We start from the raw sequence: 24,153 nt of genomic DNA on the forward strand, positions 1-24,153 counted from the left end.
AAATTTTCCAAGTCTGTGAAAGAGCTTGTTGTGCAGATGGCTCATGTTCATGAAGAGCAGGCTAGAAAAATTGGATCAAAAGAGGAATTCCTGGTAATATTACTCAGTCATTCGCAACGACATGGATGGAACTAGTGGATATTATGCTAAGCAAAATAAGTTAGTCAGAGAAAGACAAATACCATCTGATTTCACTCATATGTGAAATTTAAGAAACAAGACAGATGAGCGTAGGGGAAGGGAGGAAAAAATAAAATAAGATGAAAACAGAGAGAGAAGCAAACCATAAGAGATTTTGAACTGTAGGAAACAAACTGAGGGTTGCTGGAAGGGAGGTGGATGGGGGGACGGGGTAATTGGGTGATAGACATTAAGGAGGGCACTTAATGTAATGAGCTCTGGGTGTTGTATGCAACTAATGAATCACTAAATTCTACCCCTGAAACAAATAATACTGTATACGTTACCTAAATTGAATTTAATTTTTTTTAAAAGAGAGGAATCCTGGTAAAGAGAACATCTTAGGAATTCATCTAACAAATGTGACTTCACAGAGAGCAGTTTTGTGGTTGTTTTTGGAATACAAGTAGGATAAGTAGGCAAGGATGTTTAAGGATATATCTGCCTAAGAAAACCAAACAAAGTGACCTGAGCGTAGAGAAGTGAGGAGAACATGAAGACAGACAAATCAGGTGTCTTTCATGCAGAAGATGAAACTACTAAACCCCACAGAAATGGTTCAGATGACACCAATTGGGACAAGAATTATGTACAAAGGACAAAGTACCAAGGTGCTCACATAGATTCCCTGTGGCCTTAGGCAAGTAGCACTGTTGCAAGAGGACTCTAGCCCCTAACTCTGCTAACTCCAATGATTTTCTAAATGCTTCAAATGGAATTATGCCCACTCTAGTTGAGTACCAGAAATTAGGTTGTGTACATTTCTCCTTCAAAGAATCCTACAGAGTTTGACTTATGCTCCCACAGATTTTCTCCTTTCACTAACCATTTTATTCCTGTTGATTTTTCCAAGGTTAGTGTCCAAGCTAAATGTCTCAGACAGCTTCATACAAAGACTATAACCGTCAACATGCTTCACTTGTTGTCAGACCTGTGGCCAGGTGGAGCCTACATCCCCAAACTTGCATGGCCCTGTATGTTACATCAGGTTTCCTAAAATATCCCTCTTCATTTCTACTCAGAATTCAGCCATTAGTTACTTTCCTCATCCCCAATTCCAATGTTGCTTAATAAAAATGAATGCCTCATATGGTTAGATCAAACTTTTGACTTTAATTTTTGTTTATATCATTTGTAAATCTCTGCTAAATTTTAAAATTTGCAAGAAATATTCTAGGCCAAATGTGGCCTGGTTATTTATTTAGTAACCACTTACTGTAAAATGACTGTGCTTTTTGATTGAATAGATGTTTGCCATTGAAGGGTTCACCGTCTAGTGTGGAAATCAAACAGATGGACAAAGAGCTAACGTTCAGTAAATTCTGTGAGAGAGGTATGATGATCACACTAATGAGGGTAGTGATGAAAAGAACTGAAGTCTTTGGTAAAGTCCCCAGGTAATTGTAACACAAGCCCCATATTGCCAGGGCCTCTATGATTCTAACTGAATGAACACACTACTTCTCTGGTATTTCTGACATTATACAGGCTGCTATAAAAATAAGTTATTTCTAACTTTCTTCTGAGCTCTGCTCTCACTATCTCAGAAACATTTTAAATTTCACTGGGCTTCAGTTTCCATTTACAGTCACATGAGGTCACTTCTTTCTCTCCTAGATCTGTTTGAAGGACAAATCAAAGAAGGCAATGGGCTAATAGGAGGCTAAATCTGGATGCCTCGCATTTTTCTGGGGGCAGTGTTGCCTCTGTGGCCAATGCCTTCTTGTCTTCAATTATTTCCTGCTTTGTTATTCAACTGTTTACGATTAAAACATGGTCATCTGTGTTGCCAGGACAAGAATGAGAATCTTGACTGCAGAGGTTTGTGTCAAACAAAGAGACAAAGATAAGGGTGATTTATACACCATTGGCTACATATCTTGGCCAAGATGAAAGATGAGAAGAGCACAATCAATATTCTGTATAATTGTTGATTAGTAGTACTATTTCTGCTAATTATATTCCTGAGATGGTTAGGAAAATTTTATTCCCCTAGAGAAAGCTGCTCAAGAGTTATTTCATCTAGTTTCTATATTGATACTATAAAATAAGAAGTATGGGTTGTAAAAATGAGAAAATCATTATTTAATCTCAGAGGTTCTTGTTTCTTCTTTTTCTTTCTTTCTTTTTTTTTAAATCTAGCATCAATGAAATAGATGCAAAGATTATTACTGAAAAAGAGTTGTCTGAACTCTTATTTGGCAACATCTTGGGAAGCTGGACACTAGCTCTTGACATCTTAGCTATCAGCTAAGCCCAAGAAAGAAAAACTGATAAAAAAGCTTGTGAGAATGGGTTTCACTAGAACTCATCCAAAGGATGGTAATACCATTGCTCACTAAACCTAATGAAGGTTAACTAATTGGCCCCCAAATCTAGAAGCAAGCCCCTGTTTCTCTCTGTCTCTCTTTCTCTCCCTATCTCTATCTCTATCTCCTTTTTATTTTGTCTTACAGAAATGGTTGTCTCTAGCTATCATATCTGGAGATATCTGGGCTCCAGAAATTATGCCACATAGTCATGGTGATTCCCTTCTCTGATATTCTGCAATATTCATGTTCAACTCCCACTGACCACATCACTACCACTCCACCCACTGAACTTTGTGGACTCTGACCTCCAAGATTTCTCATTGTTAACCCAGTGCATGTTCTAAGGCCGTTGTTCAGAATCTGGATGATGGAAGTACTGGACTTTTTATTTAAGATATTTAAATTTCAGACAATTTTCATTTGACAATCATTGAATGCTTATCATAAGCTGAAATTATATTAACACCAGTATGAATAAGCCATATTCCAGTGGAGGTGGTAAATCCAATACTTAAGAAGAACAATAATAGCAATTCTATGCTTATGTATGGCTGGCATTGTATGAAGTCCTCTGTATACATTATTGCATTTAATCTCCACAACACACCAATGAGATAGTTCATATTATTATGTTCTTGTTTTAAATGAGGAAATCAAGGCTAAAAGAGATTAAATCATTTGCAGAGTGATATAGGTTATCAGTTGTAGGGTGAAGATTCAGACCCAGGCAATCTTTCTTCAAAGATAAAGATGTTAACCACTGTACTTACCCCTCTCTCTGTACCTCATCACAGGTAGCATATCTCTTCTCTGTTCAGTGGAGTGGTACCCAAGTGCTCTAATTTCACAATGTGACTATGTCATCATTCTGTGAGTGGACCCACAGACTCTGGCTAGATTTATCTACTTCTATAAGTATGCTGGAAAACCTTAGGTATAATTCCATAGTGGGCTCATCTGCTCCTGTACTTTGTAAGGTGTCATTGTCCTATTCACAGCTCTGAGCCACTCTAGGGCATGGTGACAGTAGTTGTTAGTCTCATACTATCTCTCTCCTTTACATGTTCATAAAGATGACTCATATTCCCTATCCATTGCAGCACATTTCTACCTGAGAGAAATCATCAGATTCTAAAGCGTCCTGGCCAAACTTAACCAAGACCCAGAGGTCTCAGAATCTCTCTGCCTCCTAGGATTCCCTCTTTAGGATCCTGGTTCTTTACACATCATCCTTAATCCAGTGGCCAAGCCAAAAATCAAAACAAAATACTGTGGCATAGTTATGCTTCACTGATGTCTGGATTATCCTACTCTCCCAGTGGATCTTTGCTAAAGTATTTCATTTTCACTCAAAGTACAAACCACTTTCTATAGCAAATATGGAAACTTACTTGGCAAATGGAAACCTATTTCATTCTAGTTCATTCATAGCAATTTTCCACCATGTTAGCCACCATGGTCTTGAATGTCCTCCAGACCAAGCTTTGTGGTTGCAGTCCTTGAAAGGCATCTTCTGTGGCATAGCCAGCAAAGTTTCTTCCTAGAAATAGACACTGTATGGTGGTGCTCCCAAAGCATCTCTACTGTCTTGTCATCACTAAACCCTGTCTCCTTGCCTGTGACTCTCATTGCACATTTACTGTGGAGCTCTGTCCATAGGGTCATAGTGTCTAAGAGTGTCCCCTACATCCACCCTCTATATCCATAGTAGCTGCCAGTGCATTTCTATATAACCACTGGATGATGCTAGGATTTTAGAGTGAAGTCTCTGGCAAACAGAGAAACACAGACAAATAACCAGTCTTTTTAACAGTGTCTGCAATTCAATGTTCATTCCAGAACTCCAGGAGCTGATCTAAGTGTTTTGGAGAGGCATGAGGTCTATCTAATTTAATAGTCTCTTTAAGAGAAATAATACAAAAAGAAACAAAAATAAATAAAGGAAAACAAAACAAAGCAATTAAATATCATGGGGAAATGTATACAAAATAATACATATGTAGTATAATAAAAGAAATCAAGATTTTAAAATTTAATTTTAAAAGCTTTAAGACCCCACAGGTATTCCTATACTCAGACACAAAGAATGTTAATTTTTGAATATTTTTAATATTTAGAATATTTTAAAATTTTTCATTAACATACTATAAAGTTAACTTTAAGTGTACAGTTTATGAATTTTAACAGATATGGACTCATGCAACTGCTAACACAATAAAGATACAAAACAATTGGTCACACCCTATCATTTCCTCAAACTTTCCCTTTATAGTTAAACATACTCCTCCAAGTCTTAACCTCTGTAAAACACTGACTTTTTTTCTCTTTCTATATGGTTTTACTTTTTCCAGAATGTCATACAAATGGAATCATATGCTATTGTAAACTTTTCAGACTAACATTTTTCTACTTAATGAAATTGTCTTTGTGATGTATCCAAATGGTTGCATATCTACAGTTTGGTATTCTTTATTATTGGGTAGTATTCCATTGTGTGGATGCATTTACAGTTGATCTCTTCATAATATTTTTTTCTACATTTTGTGACAGCACACTATTTATAAGACAAAGATTTTATAATATTCTCTCTAAGATAATAGAAAATGCAGTCTTTCTCCTAACATGATTGAAATTTGATTTTCACTGCTGATATTTTTTAATGTCATTCAGTTTTATCAATTTGTTTTAGTAAATTTAGGCAAAATTTTCAGATTATTATCAAATTCTATCAAATTTCTTTATATTTGAGCAATAAGGTTTGGAAGAATTTTCTGAAGGTTTGCTCTGGCTCCATATATTTTTAATTTTGCACATACAACTTTGATTTTTCTCCATTCTCTCATCCTTTGGATGCCAGGTACCATGGAACAATCATGCTGATAGTCAGCTCTGTCCCTGCCCCTTCATTATGTCACTGCTCCCTGTAAGTCAGCAAAGTGGGCAGTGGTAATAGTCCTGGAAGTCATGACTACTCTAGGATAACTAGCAAGGATTTAATCATACATGCAAGAGCTGAAAACTACAATTATATCCCACTAAATACAAACCAAATGTATCCCCAATTCAACTTCCTCTTAGCTGGATCCCAAAATTTCCAATGTCATCTCCAAAAAGAGGAAGTATGTGAAGGGAAGGAAGTCAAAGTAGAAATAGATAGTGGTCTTAACTGAGAGGAGCTCAAATATCTTAACTTTGTAAATGTGTAAAACTGAGAGATTCTGTTTTCCCCATCCTGTTACAGCTGCCCTCCGTGGGGGCTAGGTAACAGTATGAAACCTGAGGTCCAGGTGGTTTTGGACAATGCATTCCAATCCCATGTCACCCTCAGAGCCCTTGCTCTGGGTATAGGAAATGCCACAAAACTGCATAGTAGACCCTGTCATTTTTCTCTCTGGTTTTAAAGAGAATTCCCTCTGCTTTCCCAGGCTTCCCTCACCCAGGGTTTAAACTGGTGAAAATCCTTACTCATTTTCTCACCATTCCCTGTCCTAAGAAGGTCTCCATCCCATGAAAATTTCTCTATCTCTCTCTCTCTCTCTTTTTTTTTTTCCCATCCTGAGAGTCTTTGGAACCTCACATGTGTTTCCAAATGAATTAGGTCAGTTTCCTGATGGAGTTCTCAAAGCATTCTTTATACCTTCTGTTGATTATCTATGCCAGTTATGTAAAGCTGCAATGGTCTTAGTAGGTACTGGGTAACTCTCTTATAGGACTGCCACCTCTAGGAGGTTTCTGTGGCATGTAGCCACTCCCCCTGGCTCTAGATCTATTGCTTCTGGAGGGGTTCACTGGTGTAGCCAACTGAAAAATAGCAGTCCTGCTATCCCGAGGTAAAGTAGAGAAACACCTTGTTCCTTCCTGATAAACAATGACTTGATTAACTGCTTTGAAAAATCAAACCAACAAACAATAACACAAACATCCTAAGGTGTTAACAAGCTGAAGAACCCTTGTAAGTATAATATTTCCCTTTCCAGCTGACATGTAGATGTTAAAAGTGCTCTCTAGAGATAGTTCTCTAGTCTTTATTTCCCCAAGAGGAATCTTCTGATTCTGGGAGCCATCTTCTACACATTATTAAGATGGATAAAAGGTAGTCTGAGTGAGAGTGAACCTACTGCATAGGAAATAACTACAGTGCAATGTGTAGGTGTATGTGCGACTGTTGATTAGAAGGGAGAGCTTTAACTTTGGGCTTTAGGACAGTACATTTGATCTTGTGTGGTTCAACATGGAGGTAAAGGATAAAATGTGTTACATGGATGGGACAAGAAAATTATAAAGAATAATCGGTATCCTTTATGGTAAAATCAAGATTCCAAACTATTAATCATCTTGGGATCCAATCATTTCACTTCTATGCATTGATTCTGAGAAAATAATCAGCAAAGTAAGTTACTATTTGTCTACCAGAATGTACAAGCATTATTTATAAAAGCAAATTTTGTGAGAGAAACTAATAGTCACTGTACTGGTTTGCGAGGACCACCAGGGCAAAGTACCACAGACAAGATGGCTTAAAGAATAGACATTTTATTTTCTCACATTTCTGGATGCTGGAAATCTAAAATCAAAGCGTTTGGCAGGGTAGTTTCTTCTAAGTCTTCTCTTCTAAATTATCTTCTCCTTTTGTCTTCATGTGGCCTTCCTCTGTATACCTCTGAGTTCTACGCTCCTATTCTTACAAGGATACCAGTCATTTTGCATTAAGACCCACCCTAATGATCTCGTTGTAATTTATTACCTCTTTAAAGATCCTATCACTAAATACAGGTCCATTCTGAGATACTGAGGGTTAGAACTTCAACATATGGATTAGAAGGGAAACAATTCAGTCTGTAACAGTCACATAGTTGGAAATCCATTAAAATAATTATGGTACATGTACTTTATACTCTGCAGCCACTAAGAATTATACTTTGGGATTACTTACGGATATAAAAAATATTCATGATATAGAGTTAATTTTAAAAATGGATTATAAAATTATTTAGAATATAAAACTAATTATATAAAATTATACCCCCCCCAGATCTATAATATATATTTTACATTAACCTAATTCTTGCCCCATCTGTTCACATGAATCTAACACTTACATCAAATCTCACTGTCACAAGTTTCTGGAGATCAGATGGGAGTGTTCTGTGGATGCTCAGTTCAAAGTCAGCATCCAAAATGTTTTCCAACCCTGGCCAACCAGTGCTCTGGACTGTCCCGCTGACCAAGTAATCCCTCCTGCTATTCCACCAGGTGAAAAAAACTTCCCTTTAGAAGCCTCTGCTCCTCCTGGCATGATGAGGATGCTGACATTCTTCTCCAGACATCACAATTCACCTGCTCTGCTTCCTCTCCCTGTATCCAGTGTCCTCCAGGCACTGTTTAGGCCCAGTGGTACTCTCTGGCTACCCTCTTGGGATACCAACTAGCTCTCTGAAGGCCAAGATTGAGTATTATTTTCTGGTGAAGTGGGGAAGAGGGTCCCATCCCCAGTGTTGCCAGTTGTGTTGCTTGAGTTCTAACAGTATAATGAATTGTAGGTGAAATAGCACTTTCTGTTTCAAATTACATCTCCTGTAGTCCCTACAGCTCGTTAACATGAGTCAAATGGGGATTAGATTGGGAAACAACCCAAGAGACAGGCACTTCTAACCAAAGGATTTCTAACTAATTCACACCATGATGCTTGCATCCTTCATCTTTCCAGGAGGTTCCAGATATTTCATGAGGTTTATTGGATATCTCAAATCCCAGCTGGTATGTCTCATATATATGCATGTGTGTTGGTATCATCATTTGTTCTAAATAATTTAGCTAACTATATGTACATATATCCATTATAGATATAGATCCTATCTAGCCAGCTAGCTATCATCTATCTATCGAGAGAAGTACTAACTACTATTTCTTCTGGGTTCTGTAATCAGGGATATTTGGTTTTCTCTTTTATACCTTTTTAGTTTAAAATTTTTCTTTAGCAAGGATTCATATTTTTTACCAATTTTATTTTAGATCTCTAAAATAGAGAGAAAATGATATCATCAAAGAAATGATAAAAGAGCAAAAGCTCAAAAGGCCAGAACTGATAATTTCAATTTTATCAAATTTAAAATTCTTGATTTACTTAAAAAATGATTTGCCCTTGTATAAGATAAGGAAATCTGTTTTGTTTTCAAATGATGTGTAAGGTCCTGAGATTCTTACTGTTTTGAGCATGGAAAGAGCCCATATCCAAAGGAGAGTCAGTAGGGAATACCTACATCTGAATATAATGCCTTCTTAGGAGGCAATAAGAACTCCAGCCATCATTAACTTAGAAAGAACTTAAACATATTAGCAGTTTTCACATATGTGATGAGCTGCCTCATGCAATAAGAATTAGGTAGATTTATTGAATAGGTATATCTAAAAGGCAAAACTAAGATCAATATTTTCTTCCTTATAATACAATTATATTGATGGCCTACTATATGCCAAGCATTGAAGATAAGAGAAATAAAACAAATAAATGCTATAGGAGCAGATATATGCTCACTAATTTTAAAAGGGACTTTCTAACCATTTTAATTGATAGAGCAAGTTGTTTTTAATGTAGTGAGGCTCCCACTCTTCAAATGTTCTAAGCAAGACTGTATGACCATCTTGGAGGATTCAAGATCAGAAATTTCTGAGTCCAGGAAGCCTAGAAGCTGTGTTTCACCAAGTTTAGTGTTAAGTAAAATCACCCAGAGGTCTTGTGAAAACAAAGATTCCTGGGAACATCCCCGGAGACTCTGATTCAGTATAAAATTTCCATTTCAAATAAGCCTCCAGGAGATACTGATGCCCTTGGTCCATGGGCCACACTTGGAGCAGCAGTGACCGAGGTTAGGATATGACAGGTTCTTCTTCTTCCAAGATCAGTAATTCTAAGGCTAAAGACAGGGGAAAATGTCTGCTTCCTCAAGTGTATTGACCACCACATCCTGAAAGGAGAAAGACCGCTGAGGAAAGGAAAGAAACACGACCTGATCAAAAGCCGAATCTGCCCAAAGTGATAGACCTATTTCTGGGCCAGTGAGATATTTAGAAGACAAAGTTTCAAGCAAGCCTCCCCCGATGATTCCTGTAAAATGGTTTCAAATATAAATTTTTTTCAAAGATCCCCAATTACACTCTACACAGCTCTTAGATTGCACTGACAAAGCTTTAAAAAATGATGCATTTACTCCATGCAGGCAGCAGTCTCTGGAGCTGAAGCCTCTGCTTTAGTGATGTGTCGCAGCTGGTTTCAGGGCTGCGTTGAAAGCTTCCAGCTTTGGCACGGCCGAGCATTAACTCAGCATTAAGCAGAAGCTTTGACACTGGAGACTACAAACTTGGATGGATTAAATACACATTTTGAATATCTCAGAAAATACTAGCAGTAAGGGGGATATAGAGATTTTCAAAAAGAAAGAGCGAGAGAGGAAATAAAAAGCGTGCAATGCAAATGAGAAGACACATTGGTCTGGCAAATCCTGGCTCTCCCACCTTCCCTCAGCATCCTTCCCATTCCGACCAGGCAGCATTTATATCCATCTTCTGAAGGGGAATGGTTCCTCGAGATTTTAGCTTCTGTGTGCGTCACTGAAACACCATGAAATTATTTGTCTCATGGAAAACTCAAATCCAGCATCTCTTGTTGAAGAAATTCAAGGAGACTCCTCCTGCAGGCCAGCTCCTGGCCCCCAAGCAGCAAAAACATCACCATACAGTGCAAGCATTCATACATTCACATAGGTTACTAAAATATAGTGCATAATGAATGCCATCATCTTGTTATATTGTGCCTATAACTTTTTCATAACAATTTCACAGGTTTGACTCATTTGATTCTTACCATAATCCAATGTGTTAAATTCAGGATTATCACACCATTGCTTGGGGAAAAAAAAAAAATGAGTATCTAAGTGATTTAGTTCCTTGCCTACATTTATATAGAAGATTAAAAGAAGTGTCAGCATAAGATTGCAGTTATACTAAAATCAAATTCTCAGACTTTTCTTCTATTACGCAGAGCCATAGATTCCAATACCTAGTAGTGCCATTAAAAAGAAATTCTACTAATGTGTTAATTTTGCAATTCACATACATAAGACCCTTATAAATATTCCAGAGAATCTCTTTCTGAAAAGATAATGCAGTACTAGTAAGAAACAATAATATAAACATGTTTAACAATAATGTAAACATGCCAATGTTCTAAAGGTAGATATTTAAAAGATGCTTTTTGGAGCTGTCCAACCAATTTGCCAGAATTCAACTCCAACTCTAGAGTAAATTTATTGGTTAAGTAGAGTTTATTTCTTTCCCTCTCTCTCTCCTTTCCTTTCTTCCCTCCCTTTCTCTCTTTTTCTTTTTGGAAAGTAGTGTTAGGGGCAGGGCACTCTGGAAATGATCAAGGAATCCAAGTGAACTAAGAAAATAACAGGTCATGTCAGCACGTTTTCAATGTAACCCTGTGTTAAGTAAAGAGCCTCACCAGATAAAAGAACATTTTTGGATACACGTGCATATTTTGTCAATTTAGAACATGTTTACAATTTTAACACAATTGTTTGAAGGTGTTCATTCACACAGTCATCTGACCACATTTTGCTGGCCCAACACAGCCATCAGCTTTGTTTTTATCACTAAATTGTTACAGAAATTATCTAGATATTATGCTGGCATAGCCCAGGTCCATGTTCTTTTTTCATAATTTTTTTTACCTTCCAACAATGACTTATTAAGCATCTATCTCTAAGTTCCTGGTTAGAAAGATGGAAGATACAATCTTTGTTTCCAAGAAATTTAGAGAGTGGCGAAAGGACACATATTTTAACAAACACGTGCAATATATCATTACAGATATATTAATAGAAATATATACAGAACATGATCTGTCCAAATAGTAAGTGGCCAGTTGAATTCTAAGAAAATTTGCTGGTAGATGGAATATTTTAACAAAAAGCTTTAACTAAGAAGGAGTCCAATAGGACACAGCACGTATTTATACAGTTTAAGTTGGTAGAATTCCAAGGGGTAAACCCCAGTGTTCATCTGTTGAATCCTAGCAGTAAAGACAATGCTCTAGAATTTTGACACAAGCTAGATGGCCAATGTCTTAGTTTGCTTCTCTCTGCATGCATGTTCTAATGAGCTTGGAGAGTTCCCAATTTCTTCTCACCAACTCTTCATTTAAGGTTGGTGGACACATCTGATATCACCACAATAACAAAATATAATTGAAAAAAAAAAGGTTTACTGGCCTGTTTTATGCAGGCTTCATTATTCATTATTTCAGAATGAATTTATTCCACAATTCTTCCTCTTTCCCCGATCTAGATAAAAAGTTATTTGTAGGTATATTAAACAGTTCAGTCTGTGGCAAATCAAACAATTCCCACTAGAAGCCATCTATAATAAGCATGATCCTTAGAGCAATGATTTATTGGTGTGTCATAGGAGGGAGTACAACCCAGCATCTGGAAAATAAGGTGACAGGTATTTATTTTTTTTAATTTATTTTATTTTATTTTATTTTATTTTATTTCATTTCATTTCATTTCATTTCATTTCATTTTATTTTATTTTATTTTATTTTATTTTATTTTATTTATTTATTTAGGTGACAGGTATTTAGAGGGACAGGGAAGTAACTGGCTTCAGTGAAGACCGGTAATGAGTGGATGGAGACTCACAGACAAGGGACATGCTAAAGACAGTGGATAGAGTCCTTTCCTTGGCCATTCTGTACACCTGGAGAACGCTGGTAGGAATAAGACCAGTTCTAGCCTCAAAAATTTGAATTGGTATGGTGTGATCACCCAGTCAGGGACAGGGCCCCAGAAACCTGAGAATTAATATGTGCTTGTTCTGTTCGTGTGGTACCTCATGCAGTCTGAGCAGTGACTGGGGGGAGGTAGATAGGATGCCCCATTTTGAAGATGAGGAAACAGAATCTCAGGAAAGCTGGGGGGGGGTGTTAGAGGGAGAGAGAGAGATACAGAATGGGGGGGAGAGAGGGAAAGAGAGAGAGAGATACAGAAAAGGAGACACAGAGAGAGAGAGAGAGTTTGAATAGTATTGGAGCAGCAGCAACCTTAGCAATGCTGGACCACTAAACTCCAGCCCAAGGCTTTCAAAATAACCTGTGACAAAAACGAATGGATCTAAACCTGTGGGGTTGTGTCTCTGCTATAAGGCTGTGTTTGTATGCACAGCATGTGTGTGTGTGTGTGTGTGTGTGTGTGTGTGTGTGGTGCCTGTTTTGGAGGGAAATAAAAAGTGGGAAAGGAGGATGAAGATGGTCAGGTTATTACATTACCCTTTAAGATTTTAAAACACGACATTTATGACAATCATATTGTGAACCATCTACTAAAGCATAAAAACATGGAGGCCTAATCTCCTTAGGTTTAGGATGCAATTCTGTCTCTGGAATATCAAGTAACAGTATCGAATGCAAAGGCTGCCTTTGACTGAGGACACTCTGGGAAACAATTTTCCACTGCACGTTAGCGTATCTGCAATCAAAGTCTGTGTCTATCTGCAATTTTTTTTTTATCATCCTTTCACTTCTTTCTTCCTCTTTTTCTTCAACTGTGTCCCTACATTCCCCGCCTCCCCACCATCCCCCAAAACACTTTTCTCCGGCCCATAGAGATGGGAACCAAAAGGAAATTGATGCAGTGGCGGGTTTAATATGACATTTGAAAAGTGACTTTTTGATTTTCAATTAACCTTGCACAAAGAGGAAATATTGAAATTCGCCCCTTTGTTCTTGGCTGGATCTGCAGACAGGCTGGTTGGTACCAAGAGCTGAAAGGGTTTGGGGTGGGGCAGTGGGGAAGGAAGAGGCAGGAAAGAAAAAAAGAGAGCCTGGCACCTACCAAAGCACTCTGCTTCTGTTTGCACAAAACGAGACGAGACTAGCCTGTAGTAATGACTCTCGGAAGAGGGAAACAGGTAGGGGAGAAAATGCTCTTGTCATTTGTTTGACTTAATTGTGTGCTTTTATGAGCCGTCTGGCTGGAAGGATTAAAGTTACTTTTAATAACACTTCCTTTCAGAGAGCATTTGATTTGAAGTTTCCCAGCAGGGCCTCCCCAGTCAGCAGCAGGGCCCCTTCCCCAATCCGCGGCCGGCCTCCTCCCCCTCCCCCCTCCCCCCTCCTCCCCCTCCCCCCCTCCTCCCCCTCCTCTCCCCTCGCGTCCCCCGTCTCCCCTTCGCGCCTTTGAAAGCCCCATTGTTCTGTTTGTACAAGAAGGCGATGCTCGCCCCACAGGAAGCTCATAAAGTTAACTCCGCAAGTCTCCCCTTTCCCGGATTCCCCTTACGGCCCGTCCTAAAGGCGGCGTCCGCGCCCCCACCCCCTCCGCAAGAGCGCCCCTGGGAACGACAGGCGGCAGAGGAGTCGCTGGACGCTGTGGACCTCGCTGGGCTGCGCGTGGAGCCCCGCGTGACCACAGCGGCCAGGCTCCGCACACACGCGCGCACACACACACGCACACGCACGTGGCTCGTTCCTGTGGCAGCCCGGCTTCCCGAGGGACCCGGCCACGGCGCCGCCTCCCCGCTCCGCGCGCGTCCTGGCAGCGTGTGCGCGTGTGCACGTGCGCGCCCCCGGCTCCCCGGCTCCCGCTCCCGGCTCCCCGGCTCCCCGGCTCCCCGGCTCCCCGGCTCCCCGGCTCCCCGGCTCCCGCTCCCGGCTCCCCGGCTCTCGCTCCGCCTCCTCCTCCGCGCTGCCGTAGGGTGTGCTTCCTCTTGCTGCCGCGGCGTCCAGCTCGGGGTCCCGGCGGCGGGGCGCGGGGGGGCGCTGTCCGGGCGGCCGGGCGGGGACGAGGCCCGGAGGCGGGCGCCGCGCCGCCCGCGGGGACACGCTCGCTCTCATCCCTAGGTGGCAGCAGGATTCTGAAGCTGGCGCGGCCCGCGGCGGCCCGGCCGCTCTGTCGGCCCCCCCACCCCCACCCCCACCCCGCGGAGTGCGGGTCAAGCAGGAGAGCAAGCCGGACGCGCGCAGCTGGTGGAGCCTCGGGGGTCAGAGGCTGCAGCTCCGGACGCCGCATCGCGCGCAGATGTGCCGGTGTGTGACACACACACGCGCGAACACACACACACACACACACACAGAAACAAAACAACCCAAAAAAACAACACAGAGGGGACTTTAGCCTCTTGGAGCCCGCGTCTTGCTCAGAGCCCGGTGATTCCGGATGGTGGCAAAAGTCCTCGAGGCCCGGCGCGCACACGGGACCCACACCCTCGGCCACGCCACGCGCGCCTCAACTCCTGCGGGGAAGTCGGCCTCGCCTCCCGGGGAGCAGGCGGGCTCTGCGGGAAGGCGGCAGCCCCAGCGTCCTGCCACCCCTGTGGTGCTTCGGGCGAGGCTGCTTGCAGTCCCCGAGCCTCAGCCACCTCATCTATAAAATTGGGGTTATTATGGCTTTCGGCTCTGTGTACATACAAGAGACTGTCAGGACTATCCAGAGGAACAAAGAAGGGAAAAATTCACTTTGGCAGGAACAGCCTCACTGCTGCAGCATTTGGCCCAGAACGAGAATTTTCCTTCAGAGGATACATCCAAATGGTGCTACAGTGTTTACTGTCATCAGCCAGAAATTACTCATTTGAAAACAAAGGGCACAGGTTGTTTCACAACTTAAAAGCCAGAGACCTTTAGCCCTAAACCACTTCGATTATCTGCATCCAGGTCCCATCTTTGACCTTGTCATCACCTGGAAATCCTATGTGTCAGAAATCTTTATCACCAGAAGACGGCACTCAGCGGCCCAATAGCTTTGTCCCCGTAGGGTCCCAGGATTAAACAGGAAAGGCAGAGGCTACTCTGGTGTATGGCATTTTGGAAAATGTTACCGTTAACATGGCACACAGCATACTGTGTGAGTCAGGGAATTTTCTCACTAAGCCTGACTCAGAGAGAAAAAAATATTAAAAAAAAAAAAACAAAAAACTAATTCCTCATAATACAGTACATTCTCTTGTTTGTCAAGAGTTCTGTCCCTTTCTAGCACCATGGCAACCTTTGTAACAAAAGGGGCAGGAGGATACTTATCTCTTTATCTTGTGGTTTTTGTTGTTGTTGTTTTACTCTCTCCCGATCCACAATCCCAGCAAATGTACCAAGCCAAGAAACATCCCATCCTGCCCCTGCCCCCAGGAATTATGTAATAAGTGTAAAATTTTGACTAACCGCTGACAGTGATCCTTCCTTAAGAAGATCAAGCCAGATCACAGAGAAGGAGGCAGAGTAGAAATACTTGTGTCATGTGCGTTCTCTCCTGTTCTGTTTGAATATTAGACCTGTTCAGTGTTATTCTTGGACCCCCGTAGCATCAGTCGCAGCATATTTTATCAGCAATTCCCAGCAGTCTTATACTACAGCTTTGCCTCTTCACATAACATCACTCTCACAGCTTCGTAATAGACTTTCTCATTGGGCCACTTCTCCAATCTCATCAGGTTCTCCACTACAATGATCCCTTTGTTTTCCTGGAAATTCACTTCCCACTGCTCCCCACTTGGCTTTTCCCATAAGCCTTAGCAGCCTGAACCCCAAGGTTGATCTCTGAATCTTTCATGTTAAGACCCTCCACCTTCTCTTCTAAAGAAAGCATCAAAATAACCGAGAACTTCTGACGAGATGGGAACAGAACACTACTGCGTTGCAGTCTGAATTCTCTTCTAGAGCCAGAGGACGCTGACACTGCTGGTGAAAATCACCCAGTTTTTCTTATTATTGTCTCTAAAATAGTAGCATGCAATCTTAGATGGACTTCTAATTGCTTGATACTTTACGTCTGATTACTTATGAAACACTGGTGGTTTTATTGGCCCTTGATTATTGCTTCCTTTCTCAGGACCTTTAGTCAGGATGGCACAACCTTGCCCTACTCATGGTTCTGACCCCCCAAACACCCTCTCTTACAGCAGATGAATCCCTCAACCGCTTCACATAAGAATCAAAGCTGTTAGGCAGAACGGACCCCATATCCCTGAACTCCATCTAAATGTTTATCCACCTGTGATCCTTTCTTAGCCTCTGCTCTCAAGAGAGAGAGGCCCTTCGTCCACTGTCAGACACACTGTCTAGAAATTCTCTTACTCCTACCTTTGCTCATTTCCCAAGAACCTACATCCATTATTTACTTTTTTCTCTCCTCTTTAAACACCACCCTCACTCCCACAATTTTCTTTTTTTTTCCTCTTTGCACTCCCTTTTCCCACGTGCTTAATCACCTGCCGTACCCTCCAGATGCTCAGGAGTGCTGAACTGCTGGTGGGGCTGAGCGTGAGCCTTGGCCAGTGCTTTACCCCCACCTCTTTGCTTTTGTGGAGACATGTCTCTGTGCTGCAGGATGGCTTACCTGCACTTTTTTTTTCTTTCTGATTCTTGCTCATCCTTTAAGGTTCAGGCTCCAAAACTATCCTATGAGGTAAATTTTCCTTAACATCCAAAACAAGCAAAGTCCTCTTCTTTCCTTTCACTTAGCAGAGAGCACATACCTTTATCATAGCAGTAACACACTGATTTTTTTTCCCATTGTGTGTGAAATTTCTGTTTAACACACTAGAATATGAGCTCCTCAAGGGGGACAAAAGTGTCTTATTCATTGTTATTTTTTTAGTGCCTAATGCTGGCCCCCGCACACGGCCTTAAACTTCGTTTTAAATGTATCAGTCATATTGCTTCCTGTACAGGTTGGTTTCTAAGGAAAATGTTTGCTCACATCACCCCTGCAGAACAGAGAATGCTCTAAATTTTATTCTGTAGTATTTGACCCCTCTATTCATTTTAGGTCTTTGGACTGTGCTGAATGCCAGTCCAAAGGCCAACAAATCTAACTGGTCAGTGGCCTAGGAGAGGGGCTGGTGGAGAAAGTTCTTCCAGAACAATCATGCTCAGTGAGTCATGTCAAATTTGAAATAGATGCTTTAGAGAGAAGGAACAAGAGTTGGCAGCAGAATGAGAAGCTTTAAGGTCATGAGATAGATTGTTAGAGGGTAAGAGATAAGAACTGTGATAGTCCCTCAATGAACTGAGTTTTGAAAGCAGAAGTAATGAGCTTGATCAAATTTAAGGTAATAATCCATCCCAAGTTCTCATAGAAATTGTCAGAGTGTGGACTAAAACTAAGTCTCTTTATATTAAACCTGATGTTCATTCTAGTCCAATGTATGTACATTGCTTCTCCTTGTACCATAATCTAATGGTGTTGCAAAGATAGGTGTCAAATGACTTATTAGTCGATGAACGACAAATACCCAACGGTGGATTTTTAAGTTAAAGAGTCATTCACTGAGATTGTAAACTAGTTATCACAACTGGTTAATGTGTTTTCTAAGCAAGGCAGTCACTATATCATCACTACCAGCAGCAGCAGCAGCAGCATGTACACTCACTGGGCATTTCTCAAAGAACTTTACAGGTATAAGGTATTTAACTTTCCAAATAATCCCTGAGGTAGTTTAGGCACAGAGGTTAAGTAAATCAATTAAATCACAGAGCCAAGAAGTGAAAGCACACTGTATATACGTATTGTCACGTGCATTATCTTATCTCATTCTTACAGCAATTTTCAAGTGTAGTCGGTGGACACTTAGGTGGCTTCCATAGCTTGTCTATTGTAAATAGTGCTGCAATACATATAGGACTGTTACTCGGCCATAAAAAAGGAATCTTGCTGTTTGTGAAGACCTGAATGGACCTAAAGGGTATTATGTTAAGCGGGATAAGTCAGACAGAGAAAGACAATTACCATATGATTTCACTTATATGTGGAATCTAAAAAACAAAAGAAACAAACAAGCAAGCCAACAAACAAAAATGGAAACAGACTCATAAATATAGAGAACGAAATGGTGGTTGCCAGAGAGGAAGAGAGTTGGGGGGTAGGTAAAATAGGTAAAGGAGATTAGGAGGCCCAAACCTCCAGTTAGAAAATGAATAGATCACAGAGATAAAAAGTACAGCATAGGGAATATAGTCAGTAATACTGTAATAATATTGCATAGTGACAGTGACTACTCTTATTGTGGTGAGCATTGAATAATGTAGAGTTTTTGAATCACTATGTTGTACACCTGAAACTAAATATAGTATTATGTATCAACTATCCTTAAATTTTTTTGAAAAAAGGTGGTTAGTAATTTCCCATTTTATAGAAGAGGAATTTGAGGGATCAGCTGAGTAATGTTTTGTGCTACTAGCTAGTAAGACCCTGTCCTGTTATCAAAATCCATGTTTGCTCTTGTACCCTAAGCTGTATTATGCTCTATGTTTCAAAATCAGGGGTCCCTGAGTGGCTCAGGGTCCTGGGATCAAGTCCTGCATCAGGCTCCCTGATTCTCCCTCTGCCCATGTCTCTGCCTATTTGTGTCTCTCATGAATAAATAAATAAAATCTTAAAAGAAAATCAATATTGAGGAATAAGGAAGATGTTACTGAATCTAAGTCAGTAAGTTATTTTCATATAGCCTTATTTTGCTCCCATGGATCATGACCTGAGTGCAGACACTTAACCGACTGAGCCACCCAGGTGCCCCTCAGTTGTAGCTTCTTATGCCTTCTTCTAAGCTTCCCAAAGTTGTTTTTTTCCTTAGAAAATAAAGCTATTATTTCTTCAGTAATAGTTTTGTTCAGTTGTCTCTTAAAGCTCAAATTAAAAGAGGGCTCCTTGAGAGGAGAGTGAAATGATATCACTCCTTCCTTTAAGTAGGAGTAAGGATTACAAGGAACCCCAAACAGACCTACTGATCAGAGAAGAATCCCTGGAATGTCCCTTTTTAGTACCATAATTATAAGGCAAGAGTTACTAATTGGTCTAAGAGGATGTTAGTGAATGACAGCTCTGTTCTCTTGAGAAGCTTAGCAAATCTGCCTTTCTATTGGTGGAGGAAAAGAAGTAGGGTTGATGAAGTTGGATAATGAGTCAGTGGTCTGGAAATGAGGAGCAGGCTCCTTTCCTCTACCCGGTAGCAAAGAAAATCAAACTGTTCCCCAAAATATAGTTACCAGAAAGAAAGAGACTCTAAATTGGTGGCCCAGCCCCAGTATAACAGATTGAGACCCTTAGTAATGTCCTATTTTTCTAGGTAGACTCCATGACTGGATGTGAAATTATTTAATAGGAAGAAAGGAAGGGAGGGAGGGAGGAAGGACGGAAGGAGGGAGGGAAGGAAGGAAGGAAGGAAGGAAGGAAGGAAGGAAGGAAGGAAGGAAGATGATACAAGGCACTTAGGCAAACTAAGCAGACCTATACTACGAGTCATCTTGTGAACATCAAGGATTTCCCTGAATTAGGAGACCTGGTTTTGCAGAGTGATGCCTTGAGACCAAAAAAAAAAAAACAAGAACTAATATATTTCCTCTTGGCTGTTTGGAAAGGAACTGAAATATTTGGTTGGATAAATGCTCATGTCCTTAAGAAATTCCAGAAGGGAAGTGATTGACAAAAAATACTTGTCCTTAAGGGAATTGGAAAGGGTAGTTTAAAAAAAGGTAAAAAAAAAAATCGAAGTATGTACTTGCTCTGAATTTGTAGAACAGGTCATATTTATCATGCACTGAAATTATGGTGATCTCTTGATGACCTAAATATCCTCTGTATCCAATGGATGAGTCTCTATTTTTAGGAACAAAAGTTGTAGATTATGATTCTCAAATCATACTGTACAGGGCCCCAATCCACCCACTGATTTCTAAAGGCCTGCTGCCTATAACAATCACTGCTTTTAAACCATGATACTTGTCATCAGCAGCTCTCAGTGTTTCTCAGTGTTTTTTCTCACGGACATTTTGAAAATATGCTTTTCTAGTTGGAAAAGTTAAGTCTTATGAAGGCTGAGAAAAAGTGTCTTTAGTTTCAGCAGCCATAGTTCCTGATCTGGGAATCATGTTGATCATATTTGACCTAGAGACTGTTGATAGAGCTAAAGGTAATTTTCATATTCTACAATATAATTGTCTCAAAACATTCTTCCTCCATGAAAGCCCAAATTTAATATCTTATCACTCCTGAAGCGTTTTCCTCCTCTGACTCCCTTAACACTAATTGTCAGCAATATTCATCTTACTACTTTTTTTTAGATATCATTTTACCCTATTGCTTGATAGCCTGCATAGGGAATCTTACATTCTCAACAACATAAGAATTCTTTGAGAAGGGCAGTTAGTGCAATGTTTGTCAAATTTTGTTCAATGTTTGTCCTTAGGGGTGTTCTATGCAGAAAAGGTTAGGAGGTATGCTCTTTTAAAGATTTCCATGCTATATATTAGAAAATTGGTTATGAACTCCAGTTGACTTATAAATTCAATATTTTTAGCCTTTTTTCATAGATACAAAATTCGAGAAAACTACTGGTTAAAAAAAAGGGAAAAAAGACCCATCTTAGTGGTCTAAGAAATTTTTTGTATTAAGACTTTAGTTTTTTTAGAGCAGTTCTAGATTCACAGCAAAATTGAGGGGGGAATGCAGAGATTTCCCATATTCCCTTTCTCCCCCACATGTATAGCTTTTCCATTATCAACATTCTCCATCATAGTGGTACATCTGTTACAAATGATGAACCTATATTGACACATGAGAATCACCCAAGTCCATAGTTCACAATATGGGTCACTCTCGGTACTGTACGTTCTATAGGTTTGGACAAATGTATAATGACATGTACCCATCATTATGGTATCATAAATAATATTTTTACTAAATTAAAGATTTTTAATTAAAAATCATATGTTCTCTGCCTACTTATCCATCCTCGCCATCCCTAATAATCCCTGGTAACAACTGATCTTTGTACTGTCTCCACAGTTTTGTCTTTTCTAGAATGTCAAATAATTGGAATCATGTAGTATGTAGCCTTTGATTGGATTTTCTATTTACTAATATTCATTTAAGCTCCTTCATGCCTTTTTGTGGCTTATAGCTCATTTTCTTTTAGTGCCAAATAATATTCCATTGTCTCGATGTACCACAGTTTATTTCTGAAAGACTTCTTGTTGTCTTCCAAGTTTTGGCAATTATGAATAAAGCTTCAATAACCAGACCTGTGCAGGCTTTTGTGTAGACATACATTTTCAATTCCTTTGGATAAATACCAAGGAGTGAGATTGCTGGATTATGTGGTAAGAGTATGTTTAGTTTTGTAAGAAATTGCAAAACTGTCTTCCACAGTGACTACAATTTTGTATTCCCACCAGCAATGAATGAGAGTTCCTATAGCTCCAAATTCTCACCAGCGTTTGGTGGTGTCAGTATTCCTGATTTTGACCATTCTAGTAAGTATGTAGTGCTATATCACTGTTGTTTTAATCTGGATTTCCCTAATGGTATTAAATGTGGAGCATCTTTTTGTATACCTATTTGCCATCTGAATATGTTCTTTGGTGAAGTGTCTGTTAAGGTCTTTGGTCCATTTATTTAAATCAGGTTGTTTTCTTACTGTTGAGTGTTAAGATGGCTCAGTATATTTTAGATATTAGTCTTTTATCATATATGTCTTTTGCAAATATTTTATCCCAGTCTGTGACCTGTCTTCTCATTCTTTCGACATTGATTTTTGCAGAGCAGAATTTTTTTATTTTAATGAAGTCTAGCTTATCCAAATATGCCTTTCAGGAATTATGTCTTTGGTATTTTGTTTAAAAAGATGTTGCTGTACCCAAGTTCATCCACATTTTCTCCTTTGTTATCTTCTAGAAGTTTTTTTTTTTTTTCTTCTAGAAGTTTTATAGATTATTACATTTAGGTTTGTGATCTATTTTTAATTAATTTTTGTGAAGAGTGTAAGGCCTATGTTTTTATATTCTCTCCCTCTCTCTTTTATTTTTTGCATATCGAAGTCCAGTTACTCCAGCACTATTTATGGAAAAGACTAACATTGCTCCTTTGTTTTGTCTTTGCTCCTTTTTTGAAGATCAATTGTCTATATTTTTGTGAGTTTATTTCTGGGGTCCCAATTCAGTACCATTGATCTATTTGTCTATTGTTTCACCAATACCACACTGCCTTGAATTACTGTAGCTTTACAATAAGTCTTAAAGTTGGGTAGTGTTAGTCCTCAAACTTTATTCTTCTCCTTCAATATTGTGATGGCTTTTCTGAGTCTTTTGCCTCACCATACAAAACTTAGAACCAGTTTGTCTATATATCCATAGAATAACTTGTTATAATCTTGATTGGGATTTCATTGAATCCATAAATCAAGTTGGAAAGAACTGACATCTTGACAATATGAAATCTTCCTATCCACAAACATGGAATATTTCTCCCATTTATGTAGTTCTTTGATTTTGTTCATTAGGTTTTTTTCTGGTTTTCCTCATAAAGTTTTTGTATATATTTTGTTAGATTTATAACCAATTATTTTTTCTTTGGGGTATTAATATAAATGGTATTATATTTTTAATTTCACATTACACTTATTTATGCCTAGTATATAGGAAAAGTGATTGACTTTTGTATATTAGCCTTGTATTCTCAACCTTGCTATACTTGCTTATTAGTTCCAGGAGATTTTTTTTTTTTTGTCAGTTCTTTCAGATTTTTATACAGATGATCATGTCATCTGTGAATAATTAAAGCTTTATTTTTTCTTTTCCAATTTGTATATATTTTATTGAATCCTTTGTCTTCTCTCACTAGCTATAACTTCTATTACAGCATTGAGAAGGAGTGGAAAGAGAGGACCATCCTTGCCTTGTAGCTGATCTTAGTAGAAAAGCTTTGAGTGTTAAATATGATAACAACTGTGTATTTTTAAAAGATATTCTTCATCAGATTGAAGAAGTCCTTAATGGCTTTTTCACCAATACAAATGAAAAATTTGTGGGGATTTCTTTAATATGTAAGCTGGAGAAACTGAGGCTTGAATGAAGATGGTCAAACAACCGTATCTACAAAGTATTCATAAATAAAACACTATCAACCTGAAAACATGTCATTTTGTTGGGATATGTAGTTTTATACTTGGTCACTCCTATTCAATAGTCTTATCAGTATGTTAACTAACCATACTGCTTATCAAAACTATAAGTAGTACATAGCTATGAAGGATAGTTAAAGATATCTATTCATTTTAAGTCAACACATCTGTATTGTCCCCAGGTATATGAGGCATTTTGTTAGATATGGCAAGGGTCTAAAGATGAAGTGTGTTCACTAACTTTAAAGAGAATGCATTTCTACAGGGGATATAAGATATGTGTGCAAGGCAAAATGTGTCATGTCATGAGAAAGTCTCCTTTCTGTGCTTTCTCACATGTCATTTTCCCTCTTCTTCATGACACCAAGGATGCTAGATTCTAGTTCTATCTTCAAAACTTCCAAGACTCACAAGGATTTTGAAATTAGTATTTCCTTTCTCTAAAAACTCATTCTACCCATCTAGCCCCTCCACTGCCTGCCACATACTTTAGCCCCACCAAAACCCACACACAAATACTTATATATATATGCCTTAGATATACTCTAGGTATTTTCCAGAGCTTACATAAAATACCACCCCCTAAATACTATTTACTATCCTAATAACCTGCTCTTCACCTTCACAAAATTTGTAATTATGCATGAATTTGTATATACTTTTTTAATGTCTGGCTTCTATATGACCAAAGAAGGCAGGAAATAAGTTTGCT

Source organism: Canis lupus, chromosome 7, assembly GCF_003254725.2.
Source record: "Canis lupus dingo isolate Sandy chromosome 7, ASM325472v2, whole genome shotgun sequence".
NCBI classification, from domain to species: Eukaryota; Metazoa; Chordata; class Mammalia; order Carnivora; family Canidae; genus Canis; species Canis lupus.